The sequence below is a fragment of the Pseudonaja textilis genome, chromosome 1 (genome assembly GCF_049901715.1).
Source record: "Pseudonaja textilis isolate UNSWEBS1 chromosome 1, rPseTex1.2, whole genome shotgun sequence".
Taxonomy (NCBI): Eukaryota; Metazoa; Chordata; class Lepidosauria; order Squamata; family Elapidae; genus Pseudonaja; species Pseudonaja textilis.
Window position 1 is genome coordinate 88,133,982 of NC_141990.1, and position 16,106 is coordinate 88,150,087.

The 16,106-nt window shown below is 37.5% G+C and overlaps 1 long non-coding RNA gene across 1 annotated transcript in view; it reads left to right on the top strand.

Moving 5' to 3' along the window:
• The first annotated feature begins 9,403 nt into the window (after positions 1-9,403).
• Positions 9,404-16,106, top strand: part of LOC148127716 (uncharacterized) — a 35,878-nt gene continuing 29,175 nt past the window's right edge. Inside the window, exons 1-2 of the long non-coding RNA XR_015744957.1 lie at positions 9,404-9,468; positions 11,701-11,742. This is a non-coding gene — a long non-coding RNA (uncharacterized LOC148127716). The remainder of the gene's footprint in view (positions 9,469-11,700; positions 11,743-16,106) is intronic.

A 16,106-nucleotide genomic window follows, 5' to 3' on the forward strand; every position in this document is an offset into this window, starting at 1 on the left:
CTTCTTCTTCCTCTTTTTTAAAGATCAGTGTACTCCTCTCATAAAACTATTCAATATATTCCATTCTTTAGTTAAAAAAAATAATTTCATCATACACAATTCCCATCTCTCTCTTTTCTTTGGGGGTAACCAAGTTTCTGCAAAGTACAGAAGAGAACTAATGAATAGTAAACCAAAGAAATTGGGGCCTTACGATAAGGAAAAAAATTAAAAGGAAATATAGCTCACACCCAGGATCTTTCATTACACATATTTTTTTCTAACCTCACAAGCCAACTGCACTCTTACATGTCCACATTTCTTTCCATTTTCTTTTGTTGTGTTTTGTCCTTTAAATTCCTCACTAATCACTTTTTGAGGGTCTCACTAATAGAAAAGTGAGGAAAAATAGAAGAGGAAAGGGTGGAAAAGAAAGAAAAGCATTCGCTTCCAACTCTTTTTAGTACAGTAGAATACAATAATAATATAAAGCCTCAACTTTTTACTTTTACATAGTATTGCATATTAGCTATTTCTATAACAACCTACCTAATCAGCAAAACCCAAATCAAACTTTCTTTTTCTTTTTTTACCTCAGGCATAAAGTCCAGAAGCAGTTTCCAAATGGAAAAAAAGTTAGACATATTCTTTTCTTTAATTAGAGCAGTCAATATAAGCCATCTCTACTAAGTCCATCAATTTTTGCTTTCGGAGATATTTCCCTACCTAAATAAACAGAATAGCCATGGGTGCGCAAAAAAGCCATGAGAATAGGAGTGTCTTCTGTTCTTAAAGAAATTGGACAAATTTTAATAGCTAAATTTCTTTTTTTTCTTCCATTCAGTCATTGTTATGCACTAGTTGCAATCTATTTTTCATGCTAACTGGCTTGTTACATTTGATCTGTTTTTACTAGTGATTCTACCTAACCCTAGGCCTCTTGTTTCCCATTTATCAACTTTATTTAGCACAGTCAGCACTGGTTTTTGAGAGATGGCACTTCATACTAGCAGGAAAAATGCCTATATTTTAAATAATTTATAAAAGAATTTAACTAGTAGGCAACTTATAAAAATCTGCGGAGGAGCTGTGTTGAATACTTTTAAAAATCCAATTTCACAGTGCTAATTGCTTCCATCTATAAGTCTGTTGACTTTTGCAAATAATTCTAAAAGGTTAGTGATACAGGATTTTTTGGAACCTCCTTCAGCAAGACTTATGCCTCTACTGTCTAGTGATCTTTGTTTGATTGCCATCTCTTCCAATTAGTTAAGCCATTTGCCTATAATTTACAGAAACTCCCCTAGGTTGCTTTTCGCAAAACCGATGTCACTTTTGCTACTTTCCAGTCTTCTGGCATTGAGCCTGATTTAAATGATAAATTATAAGGAAATCAAGACATTAGGAAGTCAGCAATTTCATACCTGATTTCATATCTTTAAAAAAATCATGGGCGGATCCATCAGAGTGCAGTAATTCACTGCTGATTTCTAGAACAACTTTTCATCTTCCTCTAAATTGCTTTAATTGTTCTGATTCTCACCCAGAGAGAGTCAATACCAGTTCAGATATCTGTCTATATTTTCTGTAGTAAAGGTGCACAGAATTTAATCAATCTCTCTGAAATCTCCCCATTCTCCTTCAGGATCCCTTACTTGTTTGCTGCCTTATGGCAGTGGTTTCAAACTCGCATGGTGTCATGTGACATATCACGGCTTTTTTCCCCTTTGCAAAACTGGGCATAGGCATGTGAAACATCCAGCCCACGAGTCATGAGTTTGACAGCCCTGCCTTATGGCCAACCAATTCTGTGATTTGTTTTCTGCTTTGTATCTTTGAAGAATATCCTGTTGTTCCTCTTTATTTTTTGCCCTATACTATTCAAATAATGTATTTGTTGTTTTGCATTCCTTATCATTTTACATTTTTTTCTAAACCAAACAATCCCTTTGTCAGAGATGTCAAAAAAACAGTACACATTTGGAAGCAGTTTTGATTGTGTAGTTAAATGCAAGCTGCTTCTTCAACATAAAGCTAGAGTCCCACTCATCCTGGCACTCTGCAAATGTTTTGAATTAACCACACAATAACATTTTGTCATAAATCCTGAAATTCTTGACATTTCCTGAATCTTAAAAAGGTTGTTTTATTTTATATATCTGATTAATTTCTTGGCTAGATGAATTTAGGGTCCAGGTTTTACATCCACACACCACAGGCCAAAAAATGGGCTTCTAATCCAATTCATTCAAAACCATCATAATACATTAAACCAGGATCTTCTGGTTTGAAAGGCTTCGGCGGCAGCAGGAATCCACGATCGTGTGCAGTTCCTGCTGCTCTTGTCGCTGGCGTGCCCCCGATCCAGCTGGATTTGGGGGTTAATAGTCACCCCGTAGAGGTGACTGAAGATAGAGGAGGCCCAGGAGGGGTCTGGGAGGATCACAACCCCCCTCCTCATCTGGCTTAACTCCTTTCTCCAAAAGCGGTGGAGCGGCGGTCAGCAATGGCCACCACAAAGAAACTTTCAACCGGACAAGACTGTGCAGGAGGAAGTTTTTGGCTGAACTGGGATAACAAGTAATATCTAAATACCCTGGAAATTCAACTTTCTTAAAGATACATTGTTCCCTAAGAAGATCGTAAAAAGCGGCGGAAGAAAGTGAAAAGGGAAAGTTTGTTTTTTCTCACTCTCTTTCCCTACAGAAATAGCAGAAGGAAATCGGAAAAACCTGTCTTGGCAACAGAAGGTAATTAAATTTGAAAATTAAAGCCAAGGGGACATTAAAGATTTCTGAACATTGGAATCAAAAAATTTAAAAATTCTTTTTCTGCTGTAAGTGGGAAGGGAGAGGTAAAGAACTTATATTAAGACTTTGCTGGAGGAGACTGCTTGGAGCTTATAAGATTAGAGACAAACTGTAATAAGACTTCTAAAAAATACATTTTGGAACTTTGCAATTGAATTCTACCCCAAGAATAGAAAGTATAAAAAGAAGAAAGTGCTAAATGAAACAGCTTGTGTTGATTTGGATTGCTTGGTGACTTTGGGACTTTTGGAAACTATTTTTTGAAAGACTAAAAACTTTTGGGTTGTTTAAAAAATCTCACAATGGCTGATGAAGAATTGAAAATGGAATTTCAAAAGTTAAGAGAAGAGGAACAAGAAGGGAAGGGCTTTTCTGGATTTGTTTTTCACTTTTTGGAAATGGCAATTTCTACCTACCAGGAATTACAACAACAAGAAGGCTGGGATGAAGAAGAAGAAGCCATCTTTAATGAACAAATAACTTTAGTTGAGGAAGAGAAGGGAAAGAGGGGAAAGAGAATGGAGAATTCAAGACTTAAAAGAACAACCAAAAAAGGGAAAAATAAGGTGAAAAATCTATACAATGTCAGAAAGCAACAGAAAAGAGGAATACAACAGAGAGGGGAGACTAAGAGGGCGGAGCTTAAGAGATGGGGGGTAAAAAGGCTAGATTGGACAAGAAAGGAAGGGAAAAAGGGAAGAGAAGTTACAAAAGCTTGAAACAAGATGTAAAAAAACAGATCTTTTTCAGAGACAAAGGGTAAAATACAATTAAAAAAGAGATTCTGCAAAAGTACATAAGATTGTATTGTAGTATTGTATTTGAAATAGAGTTAGAAAATTGGAATATTATATGATTTAATAAAATATTAAAGGGAATATGTAAAATGTTTAAGATTTAATGATAGTTTAATTTGTTATGTATTATTCTTTCAACTATACTATAAATTTATTATTTTCTTATTTTAAAATGTAGCACGTAGAATGTACTAAGCAGAATCAGAATGGAAATTATATATTATCTTAAGTGTTAAATTTAGGGGAAAGATAGACCCCAGGAAGAGAAAGTTTAAAAAGAAGAAAGGGCTAAATGAAACAGCTTGTGTTTATATGGAAAAGAGTGGAGACTAAGAGGGTGGAGATTAAGAGACAGGGGGGTAAAAAGACTAGAATTATAAAAGAGATTCTGCAAAAGTACATAAGATTGTATTGTTGTATCTTTACTTGAAACAATGTTAGAAAACTGGATCTTTATATGACTTAACAAAATACCAAAGGGAATGTGTAAAATGCTTAAGATTTAATGATAGAGTTTAATATACTATGGATTATTGTTTCAATTATATTATAAACTTATTATTTTTCTATTTTAAAATGTAGTAGGTAGTTTTAGAATGTGCTAAGCAGAATCAGAATGAGAATTATATATTATTTCAAATGTTAAATTTAGGGGAAAGATATAAAGGTGTCATACTTCAATTAGTGATTATAGGAGAAATATGGTGTTAATGAGAGAAGAAAAATAGATGATTGAAACAGAATGGACAAAAGATATAAGCATAATGATCTAAACTGAGATGAAATAAATAAAATACAATTAAGAGAGTGAAAAGAGGGGAGAAGCCATATAGAAAATATAGAATGGTAAATAAGATATGAAATGGTATATAAAGTGAGCATGAACTTGATTTATGTCTGTACCAAAAGATGTAACCTGGGACCAGGCCGCTTTCCAAAAAGAAGTTTTATGTTTTTATGTTTTGTGTTTTGTTTGTGTATGTTTGTTTATTGAAAATTAATAAAATTTATTAAAAAAAATACATTAAACCAGATAAATGCCTCAAGTTGATAAAATGGTTTTGTTAGACTTTTGATGAACTCTATATAGATAAATATATAATTTGGAGTTGAAACAAGCCTGTTTTTAAAGAAAATCCCTTGGCAGAATATGTCAAATATTTCCACAAAACAGACAGGTGGCTTGGAACTGAGTAGATAGTACCAAAAAAAATAGCATTATTTCCAGAGAGTATCTATGTAAGTTGAAATTATACAATTATACCCATACTCATATGAAAGTAAGAGTTTAGAAGAGCAATTTTATCAGAAAGCCCACACTCCATGTATTTATTTATTTATTTTATTTATTTATTTATTGTGTCAACATAGTTATGAATACATGAAATAGATACATATTATAGCGCACGCGCGCGCACACACACACACACACACACACAGAGGTGGGGGGGATTCAGAATGTATTCAGATCCCTTTCATTTTTGTTAATTTTCTAAACAGCCTGTAGGCCAGACAAGGAATAATGGATGGAAACTGAACAAGGAGAGATTTAACCTGGAAATAAGGAGAAACTTTCTGACAGTGAGAACAATCAACCAATGGAACAGCTTGCCCTTGGAAGTTGTGGGAGTGCCATCACTTAAGACTTTCAAGAAGAGATTGGACTGCCATTTGTCAGAAATGGTATAGGGTCTCCTGCTTGGGTGCGGGGTTGGACTAGATGACCTATAAGGTCTCTTCCAACTCTGATTATCTGTAACTATTATTCTACAGCCTGATTCCACAGTTGTTGAAATTCATTTTTTCGTTAACATACACTCAATACCCCAATAATATATACACACACAAACTCACACTTTGAAACCATCTGCAAAGTATCTAGTAAATTAGGTACTTACTAATTAATAAAATGTTATTAATCACATTAATACATGAAATCTATTCACTCAAATATTATCTGATACATCTATCTATCTCTTTCAATTTCTGCTAGGGCTACATAATCTGGGGTTTAAAAACCTGGATAACTATGGTAGCAAAGAAATATAAAAAAAGCAAACTCCAGAGGTCATCGGGATTTTTGCAAGTAGTAACCCTATTTTGTTTATGACTATCCATTCTGGGTTTACCACAGAGTAGCCAATATATGGATACAGGATTGCATGCTCTCCCAATACCCTGTTTGTGGCATTTGTAGCCCATTTTATTTCAGTTTACATTGTCTTACTTCCAATCATTTTCCTTTCTACCATCTGCTGTCTTTAAATGCCAAGTCAGCTTGTAGCACACTGTTGCTTTCAAGAACATTGCCAACTATGGGAGAAAAACAATGTCCATTTTGTTCTAAAGAATGTCTTTTATCAGTCTCTATTGCTGTGAATGCCATATAATTAGCATGCTATGGTATGGATGAAAGATGCTCTCAGAGGCTGTCCTTATATGGCTTGATATGGGTGTTTTGACTTACATGCATTTATTTTTTAAATGTACAGAAACACACAGAAGTTGGAACACAAGTACATAATGGTAGCATTGCTTGATGACATCCTTGTGGTTTTCTATGGATGTCAAAAATATTTCACAGGGTTAAATCCAGGCCTTTCAAAACATCTGTCTCTCTGCTGAATCTACATCCGTTAAAGCCCACAGTTCTGACCCAAGCGGCAGTTTCATAAACACCTATTTCGTAGTTGGTACATTGATAATGCAGAGCACTGCTCATAATTATTTTGCAGTTTCAGAGAATAAATTACTTTTAATTTATTACTTTATTCTGAGTTTTTGCAGAATCAAGTGATATGGAGTAGTGATGGGATTTGATTTTTTTTTTACTACCGGTTTTGTGGGCATGGCTTGGTGGGCGTGGTGTGGCTTGGCAGGGGAAGGATACTGTAAAATCCCCATTCCCTCCCCACTCCTGGGAGAAGATAACTGCAAAATCCCATTCCCTCTCCACCCCACTAACCTGCTTTCCAGCTCCATTCTCCTGTGCAGGGCAACAAAAGAAGACCCGGCCGATCGTCTGGGACTCAGGAGGCAGAGAATAGATGGGGCGGGGCCAGTCAGAGGTAGTATTTGCTGGTTCTCTGAACTACTCAAAATTTCCGCTACTGGTTCTCCAGAACTGGCCAGAACTTGCTGAATACCACCTCTGATATAGAGCTGACTGTTCTCTCACCCCCATGGTGTTGCAGCTAGTAACATGCCCTGTTTTAGTAAAACATAAAGACATGCGTTTCAAGAAACATTTGCATTTTTAAAAAAGTTACTTCTGTCCCACCATTCATCTGAGTATGTTTCAAGGTCTGGTGCCATCTTCAGATCAAGGATTCAAATTAAAGCCTCTCAGATAGATGTTTAAAGACCTGCAGTAGAAGAGGTGCTCAGACTGCTTCTATTGTTAAACTACTCTGATCATTAGAATGATATTTTTCCCCTAACATTAAACTCCAATTTGCCTTTTTATGTTAGCACCACTATTCTACAGCATGCTCTGCATCTGGAACGATGAAGAGCAGGCTTTCCTCTGTGTGATATCCTGATTCAAGTATTAGAAAATTGCTCCCATGGGATTTCAGGAGAAGAAATAATGAGCCCACAAGTGCTCCATACAATTGCACCTGAGGGAAAGACAAGATAATAAACATCTTGCTGAAATCATAGTTGGTGCCTTCAAAAAGGGCATTTGGTTTGTAAAGAGACAAAAATTGATAGAGATTGAAATGTATACCGTACGTTGTTATCACTGGTAGTCTTTAATGGACTTTTGTTGATCAGGATTGAAACAATGAGGGTTCTGAAGGGTTTGCTTGCAGATAAGACATAGGATATTTTAAGAGAAGGAGATAAATTACTAGAATTGTTTACTTGTGACAAAGGAGGAAGCCATTTCTTTATATAATTTCTTTTCTTTTTTACTATATTCTTATTTTTTCCTTTTGTTTTCTCTACTTTTTTTCTTTTCTGCACCTATTTTTTGTTTTTAGTTTGTATTAGTTTTTATGGTCCATTAATATAGTCAGCCAGGTGTTCAGACTGGATTTGGCATTTTTTTCTACCTATTGAGTCATTTTCAAGGATCTGGGGGAGCCCAAGTGGATGTTTGATGGTGTTTAGATATTGTTGCAGGGTGTAAATTGTAATCAAATTATTATTAAATAAGAAAATGGGTTCCTTCAGTTATTTCTCAAAACTAAACATATCCAGTTGAATTGCTGCACTATAAAATTTGTTTAATTAATGATACTAGACTGTAACTAATTTACATTTTTAAAATGAACAAAACTCCACCTCAAAATCCTTTCTACAAAGAGTTCTAAAATCACACCTGCCTTCTCCAAACATATCACTAGATGGTCTTCAGTCTCTTAGCGATTGTCAAACTCTGATTTGCATCCATTCTTCAAACAATTATGTTACATTATGTTTGAGGGTACAGCCCAACAGTAGTAGATAAACTCACCGAAGTAGTAACGATGTAAATGATGAGGTCAGTTACTACTGAGTTAGTTTGGGGCTGCTTTTCAGTGTAGCCTACAGAAAGAGCTGATCCAAGATCCCTTTTCTCCTAGTGGGAGAAAGGAAATGTTCTCCCTTCATCCGCATTAAACTGCATAATACCCAAGACTGACAAGTGCAAATCATCTTGTGAATGAATTAAAGAATTTGCTGCACTTTCATAACATCAGATCAAATCCACCCTTTGGGCTAGAGAGCACAACAATGAAATTTATAGACCTGTAATTATTATATAAGTTTTTTTTCAATGTGATAAAATTACATAAAATATATTATTATGAGCCGCGGTGGTGCAGAGGTGGTATTCAGCAGGTTCTGGCCAGCTCTGGAGAACTGGTAGCAGACATTTTGAGTAGTTCAGAGAACTGGCAAATACCACCTCTGACTGGCCCCGCCCCCATCTCTTCTCTGCCTCCTGAGTCCCAGCTGATCGGCTGGGTCTTCTTTTGTTGCCCTGAACAGGAGAACAGAGCTGGAAAGCAGGTTAGTGGGGTGGGGAGGGAATGGGATTTTGCAGTATCCTTCCCCTGCCACACCCACCAAGCCAAGCCAAGCCAAGCCACGCCCACCAAGCCACACCCACAGAACCGGTAGTAAAAAAAATTGAATCCCACCACTGTTTGAAACACAACTGTGGCCATCGACTAGGAAATATGGTAACAGTTATAAGCAAAATATAAGAATTTCATTCTTTTCCCATCTAATTCCAGCGACAGAGGTGTTTGTACAGCAACTCTGTGTTTCCTAGAACAGGTAGTGCTAGGATATTTCCCTCACTTTCATTATCTCCAGAGGCAGTGATGATTCATTGGGACAGGTCAAAGATATGCAAGCAGGCAACAACATGACTAGAGAGTTCATGGCATCATAACATACTTTAATTTTTTTTCCTGTCAAAGACTATGTCTAAACATTCACATATAAGTTGCTCTACTTGTGCTCCCAGAAAATGAATTAGCCTTCCTGCTTACAGAAAACATGATAAGTTGCACTCCAACTCAGCTCCCTTATTAACCAGTAAATCTCTCTAATCAACTTTGCTCAGAAGATATGAGGCTTACAAGGATTTTCTGAAAAGAGCACAGGGCATAGTGTCCTTAAAATAGGAATCCATCAGCTGCTGACCAGCTTAATCAACTGGGAACTGACCCAACACCTGTTTGGCAGTAGCAGAGATCATGGTTATATGTATACCTAACTCGTCATTTCCCCCTGCTGACTACCAAGTGATGGCATTGCACAATGATTCTGGAAACTATTTTGAGCGTGGAAGCTTTTAATAGGGTAGTGAAGCCTTCCTACAGCCTTCAGACAAGGCTGTAGGAAAGCTTGAGATATATCAGCAAGATATTCCCAACATGGAGGTAATGTAACATTTCTCAGGTCTCCAAAATGTTAGGTTGTACAGCATCCATTGCCAGAATTAGGATACATGATTTGAGTTACAAGATCTTCTACTTATACTGTCTCTGATCGGCATGGGAAAGCTCCTACATTTCAAGCGTTGGGAAAAGATTGAGTAGAAGGCAGCTTCGTGATTCTCTTATAGAATTAGCTTATGCTTTTAGTAGAGTGGAAATTGGCTGCTGTGGTAGAGATACCTGCAATATATTATTCAAACATTCACTTAGCCTTACTTTAGGTTCTTCATAAAATGTGGAGAAAATGCATTCTGAACAAATGTAGGGCAACAACAGTTGTTGGTAGAATGGATACTGTTCAATTTGAAAAAGGAAACATAATTTTCTCTACTGTTGCCTCTGTCCTATGTAAGAACTTGCCCCCGGATTCTAGGCGGACTCTCCACTCTCCTAACCTTCTGGAAGAGCATTAAAACCTGACTCTGCCAACTGGCCTGAGAGTCCAAGAGTGCTATCCAACCCTGGGGATGGCTTGTGGGCTAAAGATGTTTCCTTTGCTTTTTAACTCTGCAATTGTTCTTTTTAGCTTTGTTTTAATCTGGTTTTTAGATGTTTTTACTGTTTATTTATAAACAGCCCAGAGACATAAAATATGATGAGAGATAGGATAAATAAATAAATAAAAATATTTATATCTAATTTCATAACACCCTATATTATCTTTCTAGAGACCAGGAAAAAAATCGTTGTGGTAGGATATGAGATTTGCATTACATTCCGATGATGTCTAGTTCAATTCATGGAATCATCAGTGATATGGTTCAACTCATAGGAAAGATTTGGGCTGGAACTGCCAAGTAGGCACTACTGAACTCAATGTTATGTTGCTAAAGGCAACATAAGATATGTAAAATCCACTGTGGGAGAAATGCTTATTAATATAGGAAGTTGATCACACGTTTACTGTTGTGATATGTACTTAATTGAGGGCTACACTGGAAGTTGCAGACTAATATAACAGAATACAACAGAATAAAAGAGTCAGAAGGAATCTTGTAGATCATCTAGTCCAACCCTCTGCCTAAGCAGGAGACCCTACACCATCTTCACAGATGGCAGTCCAATCTCTTCTTAAAAGCTTCCAGTGATGAAGCACCCACAACTTCTGAATAAGTAGTGGAACATAGCTTGGCATAAAAATCAATGTGTAATTTATATATAGATATATCCCACTTCCACCTCTCTATTGATCCAAAGACTTATAAAAGAGATTGACTTACAAAAAGAAAAAAATAGAAAAGTGTGCACTTTTTCAGCTTCTTGTCCCCCAAACGCATTGGGATAAGATTCTAAAATCCATTAAACACCACCTCTTTCATTGAAATAATGGTGTTCCTTGTTTCCAACTCTACCAGTAGATGAGTGAATGAGCTGCCAAAGATGACAACATGTTGGAATAGAGCAGTAATAGTGTCCTGACTCTTCCTTGAGAGTCCACTCCTTTGTCTGTATGACATACCCTGTCCTGAACTTTGTAAATCAGCTGCCTTCCAGTGTGGAGCAGGCCCTCAGTTCATGGCAGTATTGATGGAAGACACAACTGCCTATCCAGACCATTTCTATTCCTGATATGGTCAAGAAGCATCACTTTGTCATTTGAAAAAGGAAGAAATGATGTTGAGCGGGGCCAGCTCACTCAACTACTCAGTGGTGGGATTCAAAAATATTTACTACCAGTTCTGTGGGCGTGGGTTGGTGGGCATAGCAGAGGAAGGATACTGCAAAATCTCCATTCCATTCCCTCCCCACTCCTGGAGGAAGTTAACTGTAAAATCCCATTCACTCCTCACCCCACTAACCTGTTTTCCAGCTCTGTTCTCCTTTGCAGGGCAACAAAAGAAGACCCAGCCAATCAGCTGGGACTCAGGAGGCAGAAAACAGATGGGGGTGGAGCCAGTCAGAGATGGTATTTGCCAGTTCTCCGAACTACTCAAAATTTCCGCTACCTGTTCTTCAGAACTGGTCAGAACCTGCTGAATACCACCTCTGCAATTACCGTATTCTCTTTTTCCTTACTCAAAAGATCTGCCAGTGACATTTTAAATGTTACCTTAAGTTCAAAGAACAGATTTCATTATGACGTGTGTTTGTTCGACAGTTGATATATGTTGTGTAGCTGCCTGGAAGTCCTTCATTAACATTAAAATATATGCTTATCTTGTTCATTCATTTCAGGAAATCCTTCTATTTGGATGCAGTCTCCAGAGGTGGTCAAAGGTGGGTGTGAATAAGCAGCTGGCTGATCTTGAAAAGGTTTTTTTTGTACTTGCCAGTCATTGCTCACATAAGAACTTCTTGGGGGTGGGGAAGGAAGTTCTAAAAATATCAGTTTCTATTCTATGCATATAGTTTCACCAACAACATCCTTTCCTGTGAATGAAATGGATTACTTAAAGGACAGAACAAAACATACGTATGAGGTCTGTAGCTCACCTTTCTCTTGAACTAGCACAACAACATATGTCTTACATGCAGACCTTGGCATCTTCCATCTGAAGAATCCAACTGCAGCTGATATAACACCCTGGGCCTAGTGTAGAACAAGCTTGAATTTGCTTTTTCCATTCTGGTTTTTGCTTGGTTTGAAGAAATTTAATTTGTTGTAGAAACCCTACTTTAAAAAAAAGAATTTCATAAAATGTTCATAGACGGACATGAAGTTCTTCCACTTACTTAGCTAGAAGGTGACAGATGGGTGTGTGGGACAGATCTGTCTTTCATTGTTCAATTCTCTTTTCTTACCCCGTCAACCACCTCCAGTGGTGAGTATCCCCCTCGTAGCCCCAAGCCCACTAGCAAAACCAAATGTTAATATCAGAGTTCTAACCTCTGATAGTAGAGTGATCCATAAGGGAAGGGCCATAGCGAAAAGGCTCTTCTCCTTGACACTGCCTGCTGAAATTCCTTAGCAAATGGAGACTGTAATTGGCCTCTTCTGCTGGCATGAGGGAGGGAGGCTAGTCCTATTGGGGTCAGAGGCTCCTCAGATACCCTGGACCCATGCCATATAGGGCTTAAAAAATAATAACAACATCTTGAACTGGACTTGGAAGCAAACTGGCAATTAATGCAGCTCACACATCACACAACTGTATAAAAGTGGCCCCTTCAAGGGTAGCCCCAGTTACAACACATTACAATAATTTGTCTTTGAGGGAGACAGGCGGTCTAGAAATATGAAACATAAATATAAATCCAACCATGAGATGACTAGGGAATGAATGACCATATCACAAACACTAATTAGTGTGTACTTTCTATCAGCTTGGCCTAGTGCTTAAGGCACTGGGCTAGAAAGCAAGAGACCATGAGGTCAAGTCCCACCTTGGCCATGAAGGCCAGCTGGATGACCTTGGGCCAATCACTATCTCTCAGCCCGACTTACCTCACAGGTTATTGTTATGGGTAAAATAGGAGGAAAGTATATTGGATATGTCCTCCACCTTGAGTTATTCGTAAAAATGATAAAATTGGAATATAAATAAATAAAATAAAAATTTGAAAATTAAATTAATGTGATATTTTTAGAATTCTTCTTCCAAGACTGGATGTCCAAACTCATTCTCCTAGAGTTGATTAGTCCTACATTTGTATATTAAACAGTCCCATTCAAGTCAAAAATTGATTTCCCCCACAACTGAAAAACCAGTAGGCCAGGGATGGGGAGCCTTTTATGGCTCACTCAGGAATTCTGGGAGTTGAAGTCCATAAGTGATAAAAGAGCCAAGTTTCCCTAACCCTGATCTAAACCAACCTCCTGATCAAGCAGGAGATCCTCTACCATTTCAGACAAGTGGCTGTCCACTCTCTTCTTTAAAATCTCCAGTGATGGAGCACACACAACTTCTGAAGGCAAGCTGGTTAACTATTATCACTGACAGGAAATTTGTTAACTTGTGAGGCCACACTACTAGTTTTCCAGGGCCACATAGAGCCCCCAAGCCATGGGTTAGATAAGTATACTTATGTTATTTATGATTTGTGGACTTCTACTCCCAGAATTCCTGAGCCAGCTGCCTCTGGAATTCTGGGAGTTGGTGTCCACAAGTCATAAAAGGGCCATCATTCCCCATCTCTGCCTTAAATTATAGCCAGCGAGGGGCATCATTTAAGACTTTCTTTCCTGTTGGGAAAGGTGGATTTAATTTTCCACATTTTCAGACTTTTGATTATTTATTTTAGCTTCAGTTGGTTTAAAAAAAAGAAATTCAGAATTCAGTTCCTCTTTGCAGATCTCAATAGCTATTACCTGACTCCTCAACAATTCTTGTTTCAGCAGAACCAATTTTAATAGATGCATTTTAATGCTGAAAGAGACATAAGGAAAATATTGGGTCTTTGATAGAATGTTGGCTTTTTATACAAGAAAGACTGATGTTATAATAAAAAGTCAGTAATAAATAAACATTATGTTAAAATGGTAATTTAATCTGATTTTTAGGTAAACTTGTCATATTGTTACTTGTGATCAGCTCATTTCTGATTAAGCAGGTTTTAAAACTTTTTAGAAGTTTATATTCATTATGAGTTACCATAGAGCACTTTTGGCAGTTTTTTTATAAATGGGGATTAAAGGTTTGTGAACCCCATTGAATTTACAATATTCCTGTGAAAGGATAACCTGAAATGTGATCTGTTCTCCATATTAGTCCTAAAACTGGGTAAAGAAAACCCAACTAAACAGATGAGTCCAAAATATTATACTTGTTCATTTATTCACTGAGAAAAATGACTCAGAACTACACAATATTCGTAGATATTGTACTCTCAAATTGCAAATGGAGACACAGGTACTTTATCTTTCTTATCTTCATTTTTAAGTGCTTTGGTTTTATTGTATTGCGAACAGTTGCTGGGGTGCATCCACAGTTTTGTTGTACTTGTACAATGACAATAAAGTTCTTCTAATTCTAATTCTAATGGTATGGAGCAAAAGTATATCAACCTCTAGGATTTTCAGTTCATTTGAATGGAAAATTAGAATCAGGTGGAATAGGATGATAATCAGGGGTGAATGTGGGACCATACTGATAAGAGTTCTATATGAGTTATAATTTGGATGTTAAAGTTTCTCTACCCTTTCCCTTTTGGCTCAAAAAAATCTGATTACTGTACTTTCAGTCTGAGGCAGCTGCCAAAAGCGTAACAGAAGCAAATTTAAACTGAATCCTCAAAGACAGAGTAGCCCTTTATACAGAAATCATTTTGTGGTTTCAGGGAGCTTTGGAATAAGTCCGTGATTTGGGCGTGTTCTTGGCTTGCCAGTTCTAGCTGGATCAGTAGATGGAGGCTATGGCCAGGACAAGCCTAGCTTCAGCTGGTGCAACAACTGCAGACATTCTTGGGGTGGGATGCCTCAATGAAGGTAATTCATCCCCTTGACCTCCATGGATTGGAGTAGTGCAGTGTACCATACCTGGTATGCTCCCAAAGACTTCTGAGAAACAAGTTTTGAAGGTATACTGTAGTACAGGGGTCTCCAAACTTGGCAACTTTAAGACTTGTGGACTTCAACTCCCAGAATGGCTTGGGAGCATGGCTGGCTGGGGAATTCTGGAAGTTGAAGTCCACAAGTCTTAAAGTTGCCAAGTTTGGAGATCCCTGCTGTAGTGTATGAATGTTGTGACTGGAAGCGTCAGGCCTAAGGATGGAAAATTTCCTCTTCTTGAGCAGTGTTTCTCAATCACAATAACAACTTCAACTCCTGGATTGGGGGAATCTGGCTAAGAAGCATGCTGGCTGAGGAATTCTGGGAGTTGAAATCCACATATCTTAAAGATGGTAAGATTGACCAAGACTGCTCAATATAACCTTGTTCTATCTATTCAATCGGTCCATTTGGGTCTTGATCAAGGCCCTTTGAACCTACCTCCAAAATGCAGGCAGGGACAGAAAGAGGAAATAGTTAGGACAAAGCTTACCACTGCATTCATCCAATCATACCATGATTATCCCCCGTAGTTCACAATTTTCCACTTCTGTGTTCATCAAATGTACAGTTTTCAAGCAGGGTATGCAGAATTGAAACGGGGATAAGGTCCTTCCTTCCTTCGTAATATTTGAACTTGGGGACCTGATTAATATTAATTTGGGGAGATCTGTTCCTAAACCATTTTTTTTACAGAATATATAGTCAAATGGTAGAATTGGTTGGCATCAAATGAAACGATGGCCACCATTTTGAATGGTGATTGAACAACTTCATGAAACTATCAATAGCCATTAACTCTGATGGCTATTCATTACTGCTGAAATCACAGAGAGCATTGTCTCAATTCCAGTTTAGGCCAATCCAACTATAAAATTACTTTTTTCCTACAACACTGCAAATGTCAAATGTGCTTACCTTTCAGTCCAATTCATCCTGGCTCTGATGGCAACTCGATCCAACAAGAATTGCAAGAGGAAGGGGGCAGGCTCTTCTCCATTCTTCTGCCCATCTTAATGCTTTCAGATTTAGATAGGTTTTTGACATAGCTTCCAGGCTTGTGTAGAGCTGATTTTGAAATACCAAGAATGATTCTTAGAATCATAAAATCACAGGGCTGGAAGGGACTTTGGAGGTCTTCTATTCTTATTAT